At 50.9% G+C, this 21,465-nt stretch overlaps 1 protein-coding gene across 2 annotated transcripts in view; it reads left to right on the top strand.

Moving 5' to 3' along the window:
* YWHAE (tyrosine 3-monooxygenase/tryptophan 5-monooxygenase activation protein epsilon) overlaps positions 1–21,465 on the top strand; it is a 114,747-nt gene that overhangs the window by 77,438 nt on the left and 15,844 nt on the right. The window lies entirely within an intron of this gene.

The raw sequence follows: 21,465 nt of genomic DNA, 5'->3' as shown, positions 1-21,465 counted from the left end.
AGTGCGAATGTCCTCCGTATGGTAAGCACAACCACGAAGATGTTTCAGTTCTTCTTCGAGTGTCCCCGTGGGTGCTCCACATTAGGTGTCGGGCTTGCCCGGCCCGCAGATCGGATCTTCCAAGCAGTTTCTGCCGGACCGCGCATGCGCCAGTGCGCGCCGCTCCCTTGCGCGCTCCTGGCCATGTGTGCGATCCGGTCCCCGCCAGTTCCTCTTAACTGCCGTTGGCTGCAGACGGAATCCGACTAGGCTATGGCCAAGTTAGCGTATTCAATGGTTTTAACTGTTTTCTTTAAAGCTTTCAAGTTCTTAGGCTATTGTGAAGTTAGCCAGTTGTTGTTATTTCAAAAAAAAAAACCAAAAAACAAGAAACAAGAAGCGGGACGGCATTCAGTCCAGTCCTAGTAACAAGCGGAGCACCGGAGGCCAGGAGCCTAGGGCCATTAGCCCTCCTGCCACGGCAGGAGGGCTATCCGAGAGGGGGAAAACAGCACAGAGAAGGTGCTAAGTACCCCCTTAACAACTAAAAGACTCACCAACAATGTCCTCTTCAGGATTCAAGAAATGTGAGTCTTGCCGAGAGGCAGTGCCAGCGTCTGATGGCACAGTCACTGCATAAGGTGCCTTGGGGAGTCCCATGTCACGCAGAAATGTTCCTTCTGTGCAAAATTAACAGCCAGAGCAAGGAAGGACAGGGAGATGCGGCTTAAAATACTGCTATTCGACAAGGCCCTCCAGCCAGACGTGCTGGAGCGGCCGCAGCAGGAGGGACCCTCCGGGGCCCATAAAAGGAAAGTCGCCTCCCTCACCCCATCAGCGCAAAAACGGAAGAAAGTCTCCCCAACCCGATCCCTGCCGACAGCAACAGCGAGCGGGATGGGAGGAGCGCACAGCCCCCAGCCGCAGCAACAGCTGATTGGTGGCGGCACGGAGAGCCACGTGGAGGAAGCTCAGCCTCCGATGATCAAACAGCCGCCCCGCACCGCAGGCAGGGCGGCGGCTAAACAAGCGCCGGTACCGGCAGCACCGCAGGCAGCGGCACCGACCTCCAGGGAACCGGCGGTGCAGAGCGTGCAGGCGTGCAGCCTGCAGGCACTGGAGAACGCTGCCCGTGCGGCACCGCCCATGAGCGTGCTGAGCACGGCGCGGAGGGGGCCGAGATCCCCTGCACGTCAGGGGGCGGAGCCACCCCCTCAAGGGAGGGGGAAGGCTGCACAGAAAACAAGGCACCACAGCCCCTCTCCAGACAGGGCTGCAGAGTTGCTTTCTCTCAGCCCTCCGCTCATGCTGCAGACTCCAACTAGAAGGCAGGGGTCCCCCCTAGCCTACCCGGAGCCCCCTTCTCCATTTTTACAACCAGCCTCGCCCTGGCTGGGACCACCTTCACCCTTCTTGGGGTTTGAGCTACTGGAGTACTATCACAAATCGCTCTCTCCATTGTCCCAGGTCTCTCGACGATCTCGCTCCCCCAGATGCAGAGGGTATGCACCAAGGGAGTGGTCCGGGTCACCTTCCCAAGAACAGTGCCCATGCTGCCATGGTCGTCCCTATCACACGGGGCATAGACACCACCGGCAGTGTACCAGGGAAAGATCCCCACAGACGGTCCCGTATCCCCGAGGGCAATCGTGAACGGGGACAGAGACTCAAGTATCTCAGGGGGAACTGGTTATGGAACCCCGAGATTTTCCCTTGCAAGCTTCCAGCAAGCGGATGTACCATCACCAACAGGAACCGAAAGGGTCCAGAGAGACGTACCCCAGCGGTTCCTCGCTCTCCTCCCCAGACGAGGCCACGACCCCGGGGGATGTCCATCCTCCGGACGATCTCAAACAGTTTCAAGAGCTGTTTAAAAGGGTGGCCTTCACGCAAGGCATCCAGACAGCAGAGGTGCAAGAGAAACACCATAAGCTCCTCAAAAATCTCAGACTTCCGGCCTCCTCCAAAATAGCAATACCGCTTGACAAAGCAATCTTGGAGTCCGCCAGTATGATATGGCAGACCCCTGCGACTATTCCGCCTGTCCACAAGAGAGCGGATAAGAAATACTTTGTGCCGGTGAAGGGCATGGAGTTCCTGTTCAGCCACCCACAACCAAATTCCTTGGTGGTAGAGTTGTCCAACAAATATCAAAGACATCTCAATTCAAGACAGGGGGAACAGACAAAGATGCCAAGAAGCTAGAGCTGTTTGGCAGAAAGGTCTACTTCTCCTCCACTCTACTGTTCCGAATGGCAAATTACGCAGCACATCTAGTGAACCACAATTTCCACAACTACACTAGGTTAACCTCCCTCATGGACTCGCTTCCAGAGGACAAGAAACCGGTGCTCAAGGCCATTGTGCAAGAAGGCTACGCGGCCTCGAGGACGGGAGTTCAGATCGCCCTGGACGTTGCGGACACAGCAGCACGCTCCACAGCTATGGCAGTGGTGATGCGAAGGGAGTCCTGGCTCCAGACTTCGGGTATACCGAGGGGTCTGCAGGCAAAGATAGTCGATCTTCCCTTCGACTCGCAGAAGCTGTTTGCTGAATCAACTGACTCGGTCCTTCATTCCAGTAAAGATTCAAGAGCCACACTTAGGACCCTGGGGATTTACACCCCTCCATACAGAAAGAAAAAGTACTACCCTCAACAAAGACGGTACCGGTACCAGCAACAGCGTCCCCAGTGCCACAGGGGTTACGAGCAAGGGCGACATCAACAGCACCAGCAGTACAGAACTCCCAGGCGACGTTCCCAACAGAGCCGTGCGTCCTTGGGGCAGGGCCGAAGGCCACAAGTTTGACACACAGATCCAGGCCTGTGCCATCACTACCATCGCACAAGGTCATCCGAAGCGGTTATTCCACCATCACCCCCGACCATTCTACGACCAGTGGCAAAGGATCACCACAGACAAATGGGTGCTGGAGATCATAGCCACGGGGTACACCATCCCCTTCCAGTCGCTCCCACTGCCACGACCTCCACCCAGGCCCCACCTCCAGGAGGCCTCCCACGTAGCGAGGCTCAAGCAGGAGGTAGACCATCTTATGCTCATAGGGGCAGTGGAAAGAGTGCCGGAGCAACTGCAAGGGAAAGGGTTCTACTCGAGGTACTTCCTCACAGAGAAAAAGACAGGAGGCTGGAGGCCCATCTTAGATCTTCGAGGCCTCAACTGGTACCTGCGCAAGCAACGCTTTCGGATGATCACAATCACCTCCATCCTTATGGCACTAGACGATGGAGATTGGTTCTCAGCCCTCGACTTACAAGACGCGTATTTTCACATAACTATCCATCCAGCTCACCGACGATTCCTCCGGTTCATGGTAGGCAAAGAACATTTTCAATACAAGGTCCTACCGTTTGGCTTCTCCTCGGCCCCCAGAGTCTTCACCAAGACCTTGGCAGTGGTGTCAGCCTACCTGCACAGACGGGGTATTTATATTCCCGTATCTGGACGACTGCCTACTCAAAGGGGCCTCGAAGGAGGAGGTACTACGCATGATACGCGTCACAGCAGGCACGTTCTCTTCGCTCGGCCTGGTTATCAGTCTGGCAAAATCAGAGAGAAACCCGACACAGGACATACAGTTCATAGGGGCGCACACAAATTCTATTACAGCGAGAGTGTATCTACTAGAGACACGCTTTTGGGCCATCGGCTCCCTCGTGCAAGTCATCACCTTCAGCTCTACGGTGCCGGTCCTGACGTGCTTACAGCTGCTGGGCCACATGGCAGCAGTGACGTTTGTAGTACAGAACGCCAGGTTACACGTGCGCAGCATGCAGCACTGGCTGGCGAGCGTATACAAACGGGCAGCACACACCGTTCACAGGGTGGTGTCGCCCACAACAGAGGTGCACAAATCCCTGCAATGGTGGGTAAACCCCAAGAACTTGCTAACAGGGGTACCCTTCCACCAACCACAAATATCGGTTTTTCTTACTACAGATGCCTCCCTCATAGGGTGGGGAGCACACATGGGCGAAGAGGTGATGCAAGGACTGTGGTCCTCCACGGAGCGGTCACTGCACATAAATATACTGGAGCTCAGAGCAGTGTTCAACGCCTGCAGACACTTTCGAGACCATATACAAGGCAAAGTAGTTGGGATCTGTACAAACAATACCTCCACCATGTTTTATATGAATCGGCAAGGAGGAGCTCGGTCCCGTGCCTTATGTGCGGAAGCAGTCTGGTTGTGGAACTGGTGCATCGCCAACAATATAACCTTGAAAGCCTCGTACTTACCAGGCGCTCACAATGTGAAGGCAGACCAGCTGAGCAGGAGATTCGCACTCACGCACGAGTGGCAGATCCGTCCCGATCTGCTATGACCGATTTTGTCACTCATGGGGTTTTCCCCAGATAGACCTGTTTGCTACTCAACACAACAAGAAGTGCCCACGATTCTGTTCCAGGGCAGGACTGGGACGGGGGTCCCTGGGGGACACATTAGCGATCTCCTGGAGGGGCCCCCTGCTTTACGCTTTCCCTCCCACAGTGCTCATCCACAAAGTCTTGCAGAAAGCCAGGAGGAAAGGAGCCCAAATGATCTTGATAGTCCCAACGTGGGATTGACAGCAATGGTTCCCCCTACTCCTGCGCATGTCGGACCGTCCACCGATGCCCCTTCCGGTGGCGCCAGATCTGCTCACGCAAGCCCAGGGGTCCATAGTGCATCCGCACCCCCAAGGCCTGCAACTACAAGCGTGGTTAATCCATGGCTCAGCTCCCTAGAGAGCACATGTACGGAGGAAGTGCAACAAGTCCTAGAAAGTAGCAGGAGGACTTCCACCAGGAAGCCCTACAAGCAGAAATGGACTCGCTTCACGGCATGGTGTTCTACTAAACAGCTGGCCCCCCTTTCGGTGCCTATACCTGTAATATTAGAATATTTACTGGACCTCAAGAGGAGGACTCTCACTATCCTCGTTAAAGGTCCACCTTGCCGCCGTTTCGGCATTCAGACACGAAGAGGAAGGGCACACGGTGTTCACCCATCCCATGGTTACCAGGTTCCTCAAAGGGTTGGTAAACTTATACCCCCCTCGGAAACAGCTTCCACCTTCGTGGAACTTGGACCTGGTGCTTAATGCGATAACGGGACCACCGTTCGAGCCTTTGGCCACGGTTTCCCTCTGCCTCCTTACGATAAAGACGACCTTTCTTCTCGCAATCACGTCAGCTCGCAGGGTGAGCGAGCTCGTGGCAGTTATGGGAACGCCACCCTGCACTGTTTTTTCCAAGGAGGCGGTAACCATACGGCTGCATCCAGCCTTTGTTCCTAAAGTTTCTTTTGAGTTTCATATTAACGAACCTATCGTTTTACCCTCGTTTTATCCAAAGCCTCATAACTCTAACAAAGAGGCACGCCTACACCTCCTGGACGTGAGGAGGGCGCTAGCCTTCTATATAGACAGGAGCAAGTCCTTCCGGAAAACGGATAGACTCCTAGTCTCTATCGCTCCCAAATCAAAAGGAGAAGGTCTCTCTTCGCAGAGAATCTCGAAGCACATCGTATCCTGCATAAAAATGTGCTACGAACTCAAAAAGACTCCTTTACTGGCCACGCTCAGAACTCATTCCACTAGGGCGGTGGCGGCATCAACAGCCTTTTTCAAGGGCGTTGTGCTAAAAGACATTTGCAGAGCGGCGACCTGGTCATCCTGTGACACCTTCGCCAAACATTACGCCCTTCACAGAGTATTCCAAGAGGATATCCGTCTCTCGACAGTGGTCCTCTGGGGGACAAGCTGCACATAATCCGATTACCCACCTCCTATCTTGGGTTACTGCTGGGTAGTCACCTAATGTGGAACACCCACAGGGACACTCGAAGAAGAAAGAAAGGTTACTCACCGTAGTAACGGTGGTTCTTCGAGATGTGTCCCCGTGGGTGCTCCACTACCCGCCCATCCTTCCCGCTTCGGATCTCTGTTTAGTGTTTTGCAGGAGCATCCGAGGCAGTTGGTCAAGGAACTGGCGGGGACCGGATCGCGCACGTGGCCAGGACCGCGCAAGGGAGCGGCGCGCACCGGCACATGCGCGGTCTGGCAGAAACTGCTTGGAAGATCCGATCTGCGGCGCCGGGCGAGCCCGACACCTAATGTGGAGCACCCACGGGGATGCATCTCGAAGAACCACTGTTACTACGGTGAGTAACCTTTCTTTTCTGGGCCTCATCATCAATTTTCAGAAGTCAACCACTGAGCCCATGCAGAACATAGAATTTATCGGGGCTCATCTCAGTTCTGTTACGGCAAACGTATGCTTACCAGCACCTCGTTTTATGGGATATAATTGGTAATACAAATCCTGATGCACAGTCCTACGATACAGGTGATAACTTGTCTCCAACTCCTGGGTTACATGGCAGCTACCACATTAGTGGTCCAAAATGCCAGGCTGCATTTTCACTATCTTCAACATTGGCTAGCATCAGTATAAACGCCAATGAAACACACAATTCACAATAGGGTGTTGTCAACTGCAGAGGTTCAGAAATTCTTGCGGTAGTGGATGAAACCGAAAAATCTACCCATCAGCACTGGTTCCCACTGCTATGACGAATGCCATTTTGCCCTCCATGCCCCCCTCCAGACCTTCTTACACAGAACTGGGGGACTTTGACCCACCTCAACCATGAACTTTACATCCTATGGCATGGTTTGATTCTTGATTCAACCCGTAGGGAGAACCTATGCTCCAAGCAGGTCAAGGAAGTACTGATACATAGCAGATGAACTTCCACACAAAAGACTGACTTCTATAAATGGAAACGGTTTATGTCCTGGTGCTCCTCCAGACAATTACACGCACTGGAGAAAGCCATACCCGCAATCCTAGATTGTTTGTTGTACCTCAAAAAAGGAGGACTGATGCTACTGTCCTTAAAGGTCTACCTGGCAGCCATATTGCCTTTGACATGCTATAGAAGGATTGACAATTTTTGTCCATCCAATTATGACCCAGTTCTTAAAAGGCCTTGTGAGCATATGTGCTCATCGTAAATCAATAGCACTTCCGTGGATCTTGGACCTGATGCAGGATAGGCTGTGTAGACCACCTTTTGTACCTCTAGCCACCACATTGCTTCGCTTACTTACCTTAAAGATGGGATTTCTTCTTGCTATAACATCGGCCTGTAGAGTCAGCAAGTTGGCCGCAGTAATGGCGATTCCACATTATACAACTTTCTCTAAGGACACAGTGCTATTATGTTTACATCCTGCGTTCCTTCCCAACGTCTCCTCAGAATTCCACATAAGCGAACAGATATTACCATACTTCTATCATAAGCGTCATTCTTCAAGCAGAGAAACAAGGCTTCATGCACTTGACGTGAGGAGGGCTATAACCCTCTATATAGACAGAACAAAACCGTTCCGTAAAACATTATTCCTATCCCTTGCGCAGAGATCAAAGTTCGAGAGGCTATCATCACAAAGGATCTCAAATATTATTACAGCTTGCATTAAGATGGGCTATTCATTAAGTAAAACCACCTTATCGGCTCCTCCCAAAGCTCATTCTGCCGGGGGAGTGGTGAATTCAAAAGCCTTCTTCAGAGGAGTCTCCTTGAAGGACATTTGCAGAGCAGCAACATGGTCATCCTACAACACCTTTGCTAAATATTACGCAATGCATTGCCATATGGAGGAAGACACATGCCTTACGGCAGCTGCATGTTTCTGTGGCAAACAACACAACTCAGGTACCTGCCTCCATGCTTCTGCTGTATGGTCACCTAACATGGAACATCCACAGGGACCACTCGAAGAAGAAGAAAAAAGAGAAGTTACTCACTTGTGTAGTAACGATACTTCTTTGAGATTTGTTCCTGTTGGTGCTCCGCCACCCCGCCCGTTCTGCCTGCTTCGGAAGTCTGCTTTGTCTTTCAGATGCTCCTGAGGCGGTCTTCGAGGAACTGGCTTGGACTGGATCTCGTGTGTGACCAAAAGTGCGCACAGTCCGGAGTGCTGCTGCACATGTACGGTCTGGCTAACTACAGCTTGAAGATCTCTGAACTGCGGTGTTGGGGTGGGCCTGATACCTAACATTGCACACTCACAGGAACACATCTCGAAGAACCATCATTATTACACAAGTGAGTAACTTCTCTTTTCTAGATGTTTGCAATAAATTCCTTATTTATTTGCTCCATAATCTTTCTTGGTACAGAAGTTAAGATAGCTTGTCTGTAATTCTCTGGATTGTCCTTATTTCTTGTATAGATGGGCACTTTATTCCCCCTTTTCCAGTCTTCTGGGATGTCTCCAGTCTTCCGTGCCTTTTCAAAGATAATAGGTGCCTTCTCAATGACTTGAAGACTTTTAACTTAAGTCACTTTAACTTTGGTCACTCATGGGCAACTGGCTGCAGTCATTTATATTTCATAAAGAGAGGGTACCCTTTGGCCTCCATCCAAAATGCATCGTAAAGATAATTTGAGTTACACATAAGATTAATTCACTTAAAAAATTATTACTGAAGCCTTATGCTTCTAGAGAGGAGAGAAGATTTGATTATTCTTTCTGCATCAGAGCAAGTTTTGGTGTACAACATACAAAGAACAAAAACCTGCTAAGAAATGACCTAGACTATTTCTTGTGGTAACAGATCAGTTATTGACTCCTCAGACTCTTACTACTCAGTCTTTTAAGTAGATTTCTGGCTCTGTATGTTTCTGGTCATCAGTTGATATATCTCCCTCCCTGGGATCATTTCACTAGTTCTGCTGAAAATTTATGAGGGGGTAAGAGTTGAAAAGAACTGGCAGCATTTTAAAGAAGTCTTACTGAAGGCACAGGAACAAACGATTTCCTTGCATAGTAAGAAATGCAAACATGGTAGGCAACCAGCTTGGCTTAACAGGGAAATCCTTAGCTTAAATTCAAAAAGGATGCATACAAGAAACGGAAACGTGGACAGTTGACTAAGGAGGAGTATAAACATATGGCTAGAGAATGCCGGGCAGTAATCAGGAAAGCAAAAGCACAATTGGAACTGCAGCTGGCAAGGGATGGAAAGAGTAACAAGAAGGGTTTCTACAGGCATGTAAACAATAGACGGGTTATCAGAGAAGGTGTGGGGCCATTAATGGATGAGGGAGGTAACCTAGTGACAGATGGAGGAAAAGTTGAAGTACTCAATGCTTTTTTTGCCTCAGTCTTCACAGACAAAGTCAAGTTCCCAATGACGGTCCTAGATGATGCAGTATGGGAAGGTGGTGGGCAGCCATCTGTGGGGAAGGAACAAGTTCTGAGCTATCTAGAAAAACTGGGTGTGCACAAGTCCGTGTGTCTGGATTTAATGCACCCCAGAGTACTGAGGGAATTGGCACAGGTCATTGCTGAACCTTTGGTCGTTATCCTTGAAGACTTCTGGAGATCAGGGAAGATACCAGATGACTGGAAGAAGGCAGACATAGTGCCCATCTTTAAAAAAGGAAAGGAGAACAGTCCAGGAAACTATAGACCCATCAGCCTTACCTCAGTCCCTGGGAAAATAATGGAGGAAATCCTCAAAGAATCCATTTTGGAGCTCTTGGAAGAGGGGAAAGTGATCAAAAGTATCCAACATGGATTTACCAGGGGCAAGTCCTGCCTGACCAAACTGATTAGCTTCTATGATGAAGTAACAAGTTCTGTGGACATGAGGAAGTCAGTGGATGTGGTATACCTTGACTTCAGCAAGGCTTTTGATACAGTCTCCCACAACATTCTTGTCCATAAGTTAAGGAAATATGGATTGGATCCTTGGACTATAAGATGGATAGAAAGCTGGCGTGATGGTCGGTCCCAACGGGTCGTGGTCAATGGCTCAATATCTGGATGGCGGTCTGTTTCAAGTGGAGTACCGCAAGGCTCGGTTCTGGGGCCGGTGTTATTCAGCATCTTTATTAATGACGTGGATGAGGGAGTGGATTGCACCCTCAGCAAGTTTGTGGATGACACAAAACTAGGGGGAGAGGTAGATTAGTTAGAGGGTAGAGAGGGAATGCAGAGTGACCTGGATAAATGGGAGGACTGGGCTGAAAGAAATCTGATGTAGTTCAATAAGGAGAACTGTAGAGTCTGCACCTGGGGCGGAAGAATCCCAAACATTGTTACAGGCTGGGGACCAACTGGCTCAGCAGCATTACGATGGAAAGGGACCTAGGGGTTATGGTGGACAAAAGGCTGGATATGAGTAAACAGTGTGCCCTTGTAGCCAAGAAGGCTAACGGCATACTAGCGTGCATTAGTAGGGGCATTTCGAGCAGATCTAGAGAAGTAGTTATTCCTCTTTAATTCGGCACTGGTGAGGCCACATCTGGAATATTGTGTCCAGTTTTGGGCCCCCCAGTATAAAAAGGATGTGGATTTGCTAGAGCAGGTTCAGGGAAGGGCAGCAAAAATGATTAAGGGTCTGGAGCACAAGACCTATGAGGATAGGCTGAGGGATTTGGGCTTTTTTAGTTTACAGAAGAGAAGACTTAGAGGTCATTTAATAGCAGCCTTCAACTTTCTGAAGGGGAGCTCTAAAAAGGAGGGTGAGAAACTGTTCTCAGTGGTGTCAGACGGCAGAACAAGGAGTAATGGTCTGAAGTTGAAGAGGGAGAGGTGTAGTTTAGATATTAGGAAAAACTACTTCACCAGGCGGGTGGTGAAGCATTGGAATGTGGTGCCTAGAGAGGTGGTGGATTCTCCATCCCTTGAGGTTTTTAAGTCCCAGCTGGACAAGGTCCTGGCTGTGATGACTTAGTGGGGGTTGATCCTGCTTGAAGCAGGGGGCTGGACTAGATGACCTCCTGAGGTTCCTTCTAGCCCTATGATAATTTGGAGTAATGGTAGCACTTTCACAAAGTGTTATGCTTTGCTCCAAGCCTCTTCTGCTAATGCAGTGTTTATTTCCATTGTTACAGGCATCTATACTACCTACATCATGGCTCTTACAGTTTGAATACTGCTTACCAGTCACCCATGTGTGGAATATGCATAGGAGCCAGCATTTGAAGAAATAAATGTTACCTGTAACTGGAAGTTCTTTCTTTGAGATGTGTGGTCCCTATCTATATTCCACTACCTGTCCTACTTCCCCTCTGCTTTGGCTCGTGGCTGGATTTGTGGTAGAACAGGAACTTTAGAGATGGTCAATTCACGCCTTCACTTCTGTCCTCCATGCCGAGCAGGAGGAGAACCAGGGTATAGCCGTGGACCAAGGGATGCTATTTGGAAGACTTTAGTAGTCTTGTATGTGGTGTGCACGTATACTAGCACATGGAATAGAGATAGGGATCTCACGTTTCGAAGACCCTTCAGTTACATGTATGTAACATCCATTTATTGCGCTAGATTTTTAATATAGATGCATATTGCTCACCGTCTGTCTCTATCCTTGAAGTCTGACACTTTCTCAATAAGGGAAGGGAACCACGCACCCTTCTTTTCTTCTCCCAGTATAACCTAAGGTCCAAACTTTAGTTTTCACAAGGGAACACACATCCTACTCCTATATGTTTCTAGAACAGAGTTTTTCAGTCTGTAAGATTTGCAAGGGATGGTCCATACCTTCATTCAGAAATGTTCAGGAGTTGGCAAATAAGGAAGCGGGGGATCCAAAGCTACCAATTTTAGAGCATTTCAACTGTTGCAGAAAGATCATGTATGTTCAAGATTATGCACCTGTACATGCACTATACCACATTGGTAAAAACAAGTCTTCCTTGTGACTGAGCACTCAAAATCATTGTTTCTTTATGAGGGTTGATACTAGGGGTGTAAAATCCTGTTTAATTGATTAACTGGTTAAATGCTATGGTTAACCAGTTAAACAGGTTTCGGGGGGAAGTGGGGGAGCTCCAGCACAGTTTGGACTGGATTGGCCACCCTTCTATGGATGGGCTGCTTCAGCTGCACTGGAATGTCCCTGCTTGCTGCACAAAAGGGACCTGGGCTTCTCTGGCCCAGCTTGGAGCATCCCTGCCTGCAGTGCTGATGCGGATGTGAGACGCTCTAGTGTGGCTGGAGAAGCCTTGGTCACCAGAGGCTTTTCACAGAAACACTGTGAGCTGGAGTGCCCTGGGCTTGCTGGAGAAGTCCCTACCATCAGGAGCCTTGGGCAGGGCAGAGCGCTCTCCATCTTCAGAAACCTCAGAGATGTCTTGCGTGTGGATACTCCGGCTGTGCCTAATTATTCAAGCACTGTAGTGTGTTAGAATATATTGACACTTAAAATTACCAGAAGTAAACAAGAGTGTACCAGGCCATACGGTTAATGAAGGATGTGCTTGTCAAGTTAATCTTTGGTTACAGTTTTGATACAGTTACATGCCTATGTGTTTGTCCAGGCATCAAACAAGAAGGAAAACATGTCTGTAAATCAGCAAGGAAAAAGCCTGCAATGGCTAGAACTCCCAACACCATTATATTGCTTTCCCAGACCCCATAAACTCTTACATATCCCAAAAACATGGAGTAATTCTTTTGCTCTGTTCTGCACTGATTAGGCCTCAGTTGAAGTACTGTGTCCAGTTCTGGGCACCATATTTTAGGACAGGTGTGAAGAAGTGGGGTCAGAGGGTCCAGAGAAGAGCAATTAAATGGTTAATGATCTAGGCAATGACTGATGAGAGAAGATTAAAAGAATTAGGGTTGTTTAGCTTGGAAAAAAGAAGGCTAAGAGGGGACGTGTGTAGTTAAATACCCGAAAGTATTTTAATTATTCCCTTAATATCTAATGATAGGACAAGAAGCAATGGGCTTAAATTGTAGCAAGGGAGGTTTAGGTTGGACATTAGGAAATCGTCCTGTGAGGGTGGTTAGTTACTGGACTAAATTGCCTAGGGTTGTTTGTAGAATCTTCATGATTGGAGATATTTAAGAAGAGGTTGGATAAATATCTTAACAGGGATTATGCTTAGTCCTGCTGTGAGGACAGGAAACTAGACTTGTTGACTTCTTGAAGTCCCTTCCAGCTGAAGTATTCCATGATTCCATATAACTGGGATATGAGGTTGCTGCTTCAGAACCACATGACAGACAAATTAGTTGCATTCATATCATCTCAATGATTAGGCTGTCTGTGGATGTAATAGACACAGTTTCTAGAAGGTGTTTGATTTGAAGCTGCACAACTTTAATTTTGGACATGGTAAATGGATGGGTTTTAAACATTATTTTTAAATCACATAATCATCAAAAGGATGTTGCTAGTGGAGATCCCAAGGATATTGATTCTTGGCTGTACTCTGTTAAATGTGTTCGATAACCTAGATGCAGACATCAGATAATCAGTGATAATTTGGCAGATGACCTAAATATTGAGGTAATAAGGAAGAGAACATGTCACTTGAGTGGATTGATTGGTAAGCTAGACGCAGGCAATGAATGTGTGTTAACATTGGCTAAATAGTGTACCTTCTAGAACAAAGACTATACTAGGGGTCAGCAACCCCTGGCATGTGTGCTAAGAGCTGCACATGAGCCAATTTTCGTTGGCATGCGAAGCAGGAGCTCAGCTCCATCCCTATGAAGCCAAGAGGTTCTTTGAGAGTTGTCCCCATGGGTGCTCCACTCCAGCCATTGGTGCATCCCTGTGCCTTCTCAATGAGATTTTTTTGCAGCAGTGTCACTCTGGGTTGTGTGCACATGCTCGAATCTGCCCCTTGTTGTCATGTCCCCTGCCCCCCCCCCCCCCAAATAAATAAATAAACTACTTGTGGGACTTGGAATCTTTAGTTCTCCTTCGAGTGTCCCCGTGGGTGCTCCACAATAGGTGTCGGGCTTGCCTGGCGCCGCAGATCGGATCTTCCAAGCAGTTTCTGCTGGACCGCGCATGCGCCGGCGCGCGCCGCTCCCTTGCGCGCTCCTGGCCATGTGCACGATCCGGTCCCCGCCAGTTCTTCTTAACCGCCGTCGGCTGCAGACGGAATCCGAACTAGGCTAAGGCCAAGTAGCGTATTCAATGACTTTAACTGTTTTTCTTTAAAGTTTTTCAAGTACTTAGGCTACTGCAAGTTAGCCGTTTGTTATTTTTGCAAAAAAAACCAAAAAAACAAAAGCAACAAACAAACTACAAGCGGGACAGCTTCAATCCAGTCCCAGTAACAAGCGCCGGAGGCCAGGAGCATAGGGCCATCAGCCCTCCTGCTGCGGCAGGCCATCGGAAGGGGAAAACAGCACAGAGAAGGTGCTAAGTACCCGTTTAACAACTGAAAGACTCACCAACAATGTCCTCTTCAGGATTTAAAAAATGTGAGTCCTGCCGAGAGGCGATGCTAGCGTCCGATGGGCACAGTCTATGCATAAGGTGCCTTGGGGAGTCCCATGTTGCACAGAAATGCTCCTTCTGTGCTAAATTAACAGCCAGAGCAAGGAGAGACAGGGAGATGCAGCTTAAAATGCTGTTTTTTCATAAGGCCCTCCAGCCAGACGTGACGGAGCGGCCGCAGCAGGAGGGACCCTCCGGGGCCCATAAAAGGAAAGCTGCCTCCCTCACCCCATCAGCGCAAAAACGGAGGAAAGCCTCCCCAGCCCGATCCCTGCCGGCAGCAACAGCGAGTGGGACGGGAGGAGCGAGCAGCCCCCAGCCACAGCAACAGCTGATTGGCGGCGGCACGGAGAGCCACGTGGAAGCGGCTCAGCCTCCGATAATCAGCCAGCCGCCCCGCACCGCAGGCAGGGCGGCGGCTAAACAAGCGCCGGTACCGGCAGCACCGCAGGCAGCGGCACTGACCCCCGGGGAACTGGCAGTGCAGAGCGTGCAGGCACGCAGCCTGCAGGCACCAAAGGACACCGCACGTGCGGCACCGCCTTCGAGCATGCCTAGCACGGTGCGGACGGGGCCGGGATCCCCTGTGTGTCAGGGGGCGGAGTTACCTCCTCCAGGGAGGGGGAAGGCTGCACACAAGAGGAGGCATTGCAGCCCCTCTCCGGACAGGGCTGTGGAGTTGCTTTCTCACAGCCCTCCGCTTATGTTGCACACTCCAACCAGAAGGCAGGGGTCCCCCCTAGCCTACCCGGAGCCCCCTTCTCCATTTTTGCAACCAGCCTCACCCTGGCTGGCACCACCTTCACCCTTCCTGGGGTTTGAACCGCTGGACTATTATGCAAAATCGCTCTCTCCAGTGTCTCGACGATCTCCCTCCCCCAGACGCAGAGGGTATGCACCAAGGGAGTGGTCTAGGTCACCTTCCCAAGAACAGTGCCTATACTGCCATGGTCGCCCCTACCACGCGGGGCATACACACCATCGGCAATCTACTAGGGAAAGATCCCCACAGACGATCTCATACCCCCGAGGGCAATTGCGACCGGGGACAGAGACTCAAGCATCTCAGGGGGGACTGGTTATGGAACCCTGAGATTTTCCCTCGCAAACCTCTAGCGAGAGGGTGTACCATCACCAGCAGGAACCGGAAGGGTCCAGAGAGACGTACCCCAGCGGTTCATCGCTCTCCTCCCCGGACGAGGCTACGGCCCCGGGGGACGTCCATCCTTCGGACGATCTCAAACAGTTTCAAGAGCTGTTTTACGAGGGTGGGCTTCACGCAAGGCATCCAGACAGCAGAGGTGCAAGAGAAACACCATAAGCTCCTCAAAAATTTGAGACCTCCGGCCTCCTCCAGAGTAGCAATACTGCTTGATGAAGCGATCTTAGAGTCCGCCACTACGATATGGCAGACACCTGCGACTATTCCGCCTGTCCAAAAGAGAGCGGATAAGAAATACTTCGTGCCGGCGAAGGGCATGGAGTTCCTGTTCAGCCACCCACAACCAAATTCCTTGGTGGTGGAGTCGTCGCAACAAAGATCAAAGACATCTCAATTCAGGACAGGGGGAACAGACAAAGATGCCAAGAAGCTAGAGCTGTTCGGCAGAAAGGTCTACTCCTCCTCCACTTTAACGTTGCGAATGGCAAATTACGCAGCGCACTTAGCGAACCATAATTTCGACAACTATTCCAGGTTAACCTCGCTCATGGACTCACTTCCACAGGACAAAAAGCCGGTGCTCAAGGCCATAGTGCAAGAAGGCTACGCGGCCTCGAGGACGGGAGTTCAGATCGCCCTGGACGTTGCGGACACAGCAGCACGTTCCACAGCAACGGCACTCAGGACCCTGGGGATTTACACCCCTCCATACACAAAGAAAAGGTACTACCCTCAACAAAGACGGTACCAGTACCAGCAACAGCGCCCCCAGTACCACAGGGGTTACGAGCAAGGGCGACATCAACAGCACCAGCAGTACAGAACTCCCAGGCGACGTTCACAACAGAGCCGTGCGTCCTCGGGGCGGGGCCAAAGGCCACAAGTTTGACATACAGATCCAGGGCTGCGCCATCACTACCATCGCACAAGGTCATCTGAAGCGACTATTCCACCATCGCCTCCGACCATTCTACGACCAGTGGCAAAGGATCACCACAGACAAATGGGTGCTGGAGATCATAGCCACGGGGTACGCCATCCCCTTCCAGTCGCTCCCACCGTCACGACCTCCACCCAAGCCCCACCTCCAGGAGGCCTCCCATGTAGCGAGGCTCAAGCAGGAGGTGGACCATCTCATGCTCATAGGGGCATTGGAAAGAGTGCCGGAGCAACTGCAAGGGAAAGGGTTCTACTCGAGGTACTTCCTCACGGAGAAAAAGACAGGAGGCTGGAGGCCCATCTTAGACCTTCGCGGCCTCAACAGGTACCTGCGCAAGCAACGTTTTCGGATGACTACAATCGCCTCCATCCTTACAGCACTGGACGATGGAGACTGGTTCGCAGCCCTCGATTTACAAGACGCATACTTCCACATAACCATCCATCCGGCTCACCAGCGATTCCTCCTGTTCATGGTAGGCAACGAACACTTCCAATACAAGGTCCTACTGTTTGGCCTCTCCTCGGCCCCCAGAGTCTTCACCGAGACCTTGGCAGTGGTGTCAGCCTACCTGCACAGACAGGGGGTATTTATTTTCCCGTATCTGTACGACTGCCTGCTCAAAGGGGCCTCGAAGGGGGAGGTTCTGAGCATGATATGCGTCACAGCAAACACGTTCTCTTCACTCGGCCTGGTTATCAATCTGGCAAAATCAAAAATAGACCCCACACAGGACATAGAGTTCATAGGGGCTTGCATAAACTCGGTTACAGCGAGAGTATATCTAACAGAGGCTCGCTTTCGGGCCATCGGTTCCCTCGTGCAGGTCATCACCTTCAGCCCTACGGTGCCGGTCTTGACGTGCTTGCAGCTGCTGGGCCACATGGCAGCGGCGACGTTCGTAGTACAGAACGCCAGGTTACACATGCGCAGCATGCAGCACTGGCTGGCGAGTGTATACAAACCGGCAGTACACACCGTTCACAGGGTGGTGTCGCCCACAGCCGGGGTGCGCAAATCGCTACAATGGTGGGTAAACCCCAGGAACCTGCTACCAGGGGTACCCTTCCACCAGCCGCAAATATCGGTTTTTCTCACTACAGATGCCTCCCTCATAGGGTGGGGAGCGCACATGGGCGAAGAGGTGACTCAAGGACTGTGGTCACCCACGGAACAGTCACTACACATAAATATACTGGAGCTCAGAGCAGTGTTCAACGCCTGCAGACACTTTCGAGACCACATACAAGGCAAAGTCGTCGGGATCAGTACAGACAATACCTCCACCATGTTTTATATAAACAGGCAAGGAGGAGCTCGATCCCGTGCCTTATGCGCGGAAGCAATCCGCTTATGGAACTGGTGCATCGCCAACAATATAATCTGAAAGCCTCATACTTGCCGGGTGCGCACAATGTGAAGGCAGACCAGCTGAGCAGGCGTTTTGCACTCTCACACGAGTGGCAGATCCGTCCCGATCTGCTACGGCCGATTTTCCACGCATGGGGTTTTCCCCAAATAGACCTGTTTGCCACTCAGCACAACAAGAAGTGCCCACGATTCTGCTCCAGGGCAGGACTGGGATAGGGGTCCCTGGGGGACGCGTTCGCGATCCCGTGGGGGGGCCCCCTGCTTTATGCGTTTCCTCCCACAGTGCTGATCCACGAAGTCTTGCAGAAAGCCAGGAGGGAAAGGGCCCGGATGATCCTGATAGTCCCAACGTGGGATGGACAACAATGGTTCCCCCTACTCCTGCGCATGTCGGACCGTCCACGGATGCCTCTTCCGGTGGCACCGGATCTGCTCACGCAAGGCCAGGGGTCCATAGTGCACCCGCACCCCCACAGCCTGCGACTGCAAGCGTGGTTAATCCATGGCTCAGCTCCCTAGAGAGCACATGCACAGTGGAAGTACAGCAAGTCCTAGAAAGTAGCAGGGGGACTTCCACCAGGAAGACCTACAAGCAAAAATGGACTCACTTCACGGCTTGGTGTTCTACCAAACAGCTGGCCCCCCTTTTGGTGCCTATACCTACAATACTAGAGTATTTACTGGACCTCAAGAGAGGAGGACTCTCGCTATCCTCGTTAAAGGTCCACCTTGCCGCCATCTCGGCGTTCAGACATGAGGAGGAAGGGCACACGGTGTTCGCCCACCCTATGGTTACCAGGTTCCTCAAAGGGTTGGTAAACCTCTACCCCCCTCGGAAACCGATTCCACCTTCGTGGAACTTGGACCTGGTGCTTACCACGCTAATGGGACCACCGTTCGAGCCCTTGGCCACGGTTCCCCTCCGCCTCCTTACAATAAAGACGACCTTTCTTCTTGCAATTACGTCAGCTCGTAGGGTGAGCGAGCTCGCGGCAGTCATGGCAACGCCACCCTGCACTGTTTTTTCCAAGGAGGCGGTAACCATACGGCTGCATCCAGCCTTTGTTTCCAAAGTTTCTTCCGAGTTTCACATTAACGAACCTATTGTTCTACCCTCGTTTTATCCAAAGCCTCATAACTCCAACGAAGAGGCGCTCCTACACCTCCTGGACGTGAGGAGGGCGCTAGCCTTCTACGTAGACAGGACCAAGTCCTTCCGGAAAACGGATAGACTCCTAGTCTCCCTCGCTCCCAAATCGAAAGGAGAAGGTCTCTCCTCGCAGACAATCTCAAAGCACATTGTATCCTGCATAAAAATGTGCTACGAGCTCAAAAAGACTCCTTTATTGGCCACTCCCAGGGCTCATTCCACTAGGGCGGTGGCGGCATCAACAGCCTTTTTCAAGGGCGTTGCGTTAAAAGACATTTGCAGAGCGGCGACCTGGTCATCCTACGACACCTTCGCCAAACATTACGCCGTTCACAGAGTATTCCAAGAGGATACCCGTCTCTCTGCATCGGTCCTCTGGGGGACAAGCTGCACATAATCCGATTACCCACCACCTATCTTGGGTTACTGCTGGGTAGTCACCTATTGTGGAGCACCCACGGGGACACTCGAAGAAGAAAGAGAAGTTACTCACCGTAGTAACGGTGGTTCTTCGAGATGTGTCCCCGTGGGTGCTCCACTACCTGCCCATCCTCCCCGCTTCGTATCTCTGTTATTGTTTTGCAGGGGCACCCGAGGCGGTTGGTCGAGGAACTGGCGGGGACTGGATCGCGCACATGGCCAGGAGCGCGCAAGGGAGCGGCGCGCGCCGGCGCATGCGCGGTCCGGCAGAAACTGTTTGGAAGATCCGATCTGCGGCGCCGGGCAAGCCCGACACCTATTGTGGAGCACCCACGGGGACACATCTCGAAGAACCACCGTTACTACGGTGAGTAACTTTTCTTTCCCTTCCTACCGGCTCTTTGTAGCAGTTGTGCTGCCAGCACTCCTCTCACAGTTTTTTCAGTTGGAAGGAAAAAACCAAAAACCTGCTTCAACTGTTTTATCAGGTCCTCTGGAAATGTCTAGCTCCCTTAGCTTCAAGAGATGCGCCTCCTGCAGGGAGGCTATGCCCATCTCTGAAGGACATAGCTGGTGTACCCAATGTTTGGATGAGGGATATATTCCTCAGAAATGTGCCCCCTGTGTCAAAATGAAATTCAGGGCACACAGAGATGGATCTGAGGCTGAAACTCCTGCTAAGGGAGAAATCCTCACTGACCAGGTTCTGAACCAGGACGGTGGGACATGCTTAGCAAAGGGCTCCCCAGCAGTGTCCCTCACAAGGTCTTGAAAGCTGCTGAAAGCAGAAAAAGAAAGCAGCAGGCACCTTCACCACAGAGAGCACGTAAGAGGAAAAAAATGCTCTCTGAGATCTGTGCTGCCCCCACAGACAGCTCCAAGAGTGAGCTCTATCAGTGGTCTGGGCACCTCACATAGCTTTGGTGCTGAACCTAGGGCAGTCAGCACCTCAGACTCTGCACCGACAGCCAGTCCGCTCTCAGGGTAGCAGCTTGGGGTGAGGTAAGCACTACTCCTCCTGGCCCTGTGGAGCACGCTGCAGCTCTGTCAGCTCAGGTGTAATTCCTCAGCTGGTCACACGGCAAGCTTATACTTAGCAGACTTGCAAGTCTTCTCAGTGCCGACCTCCCTGCTGTTTGTGGCACCCCTCTCGCCTACCTCAGAGGCACTGTACCAGGGCTACTCATGAGAGGCCCCTCTTCTCAGATGAGGATGCAGGCTTTTTTCCTCACTGCTTTCCTCTCACAAGGTCATAGGATAGATAAGCAGCCTCCATACTGGTCATTACAACTACCTGCTACAGTGGTGTGGGCACTGATGGGGGGGGGCTGCTGCCAACACCACCACTCTGTGGCCATTTGGCATATTGTAGCCGATAGGACCCCAACATATCTTACAGCAAACAGGACTCGCCCCCCAAGGAGCACTGTTGAATCTACAGCGTTACCCGCACAGCACATTGAGGCAGAGTGGGGCTTACCTGTTGGTGATCAGCCAGAGGACATGCTGGATGATATGTCTTCTCAACCTGATGAGACTGCTCCACACACAATAGATGATTATAACCCTTTTCAGGACCTGTGTAAATGGGTAGCAGCAGAACTCTGCACTGATATGATGGAGGTGTCAGAAACACAACATGAGTTACCTGATATAGTACAGCCACCTGCCTGGACTAAGATTGCTTTACCCATCAACGCAGCGATTCTACACCCAGCAAAATCAGTATGGGAGACACCAACCAGAGCAGCACCCACAGGCAAGAAATCTAATAGCAAGTACTATGTGCCTCCTAAGGGCCCTGAATATCTCTTCAACCATCCTGCCCCACCAAACTCTCTGGTCGTGGAGGCAGTGAATCAGAGGGCTAAATATCAACTGTCCAGACCTACCTCAACAGATAAAGATAATAGACTGTATACCTTTGGCTGCAAAGTTTAGTCTTCATCCACACTCCAATTTAGGCTCAGAAATTATGCTGCTTTACTTGCCAAATATGACCACAAAAAGTATGCAAAGTTTACAGACTTTATAGAGGTTCCATCAGAGGACAAAAGGCAGCCATTTCAAGCCCTCCTCAGAGGGACAAACAATTGAATGAACTGCATTCCAAGCAGCTCTTGATATAGCAGATGAAGCTATGTAAACTACAGCCAATGTGATAGTTGAGGCAGGC

This window comes from Carettochelys insculpta, chromosome 19 (assembly GCF_033958435.1).
Source record: "Carettochelys insculpta isolate YL-2023 chromosome 19, ASM3395843v1, whole genome shotgun sequence".
NCBI lineage: Eukaryota > Metazoa > Chordata > Testudines > Carettochelyidae > Carettochelys > Carettochelys insculpta.
Note: the sequence above shows the minus strand (reverse complement) of the source record. Positions and strands in the feature narration are given on the sequence as shown.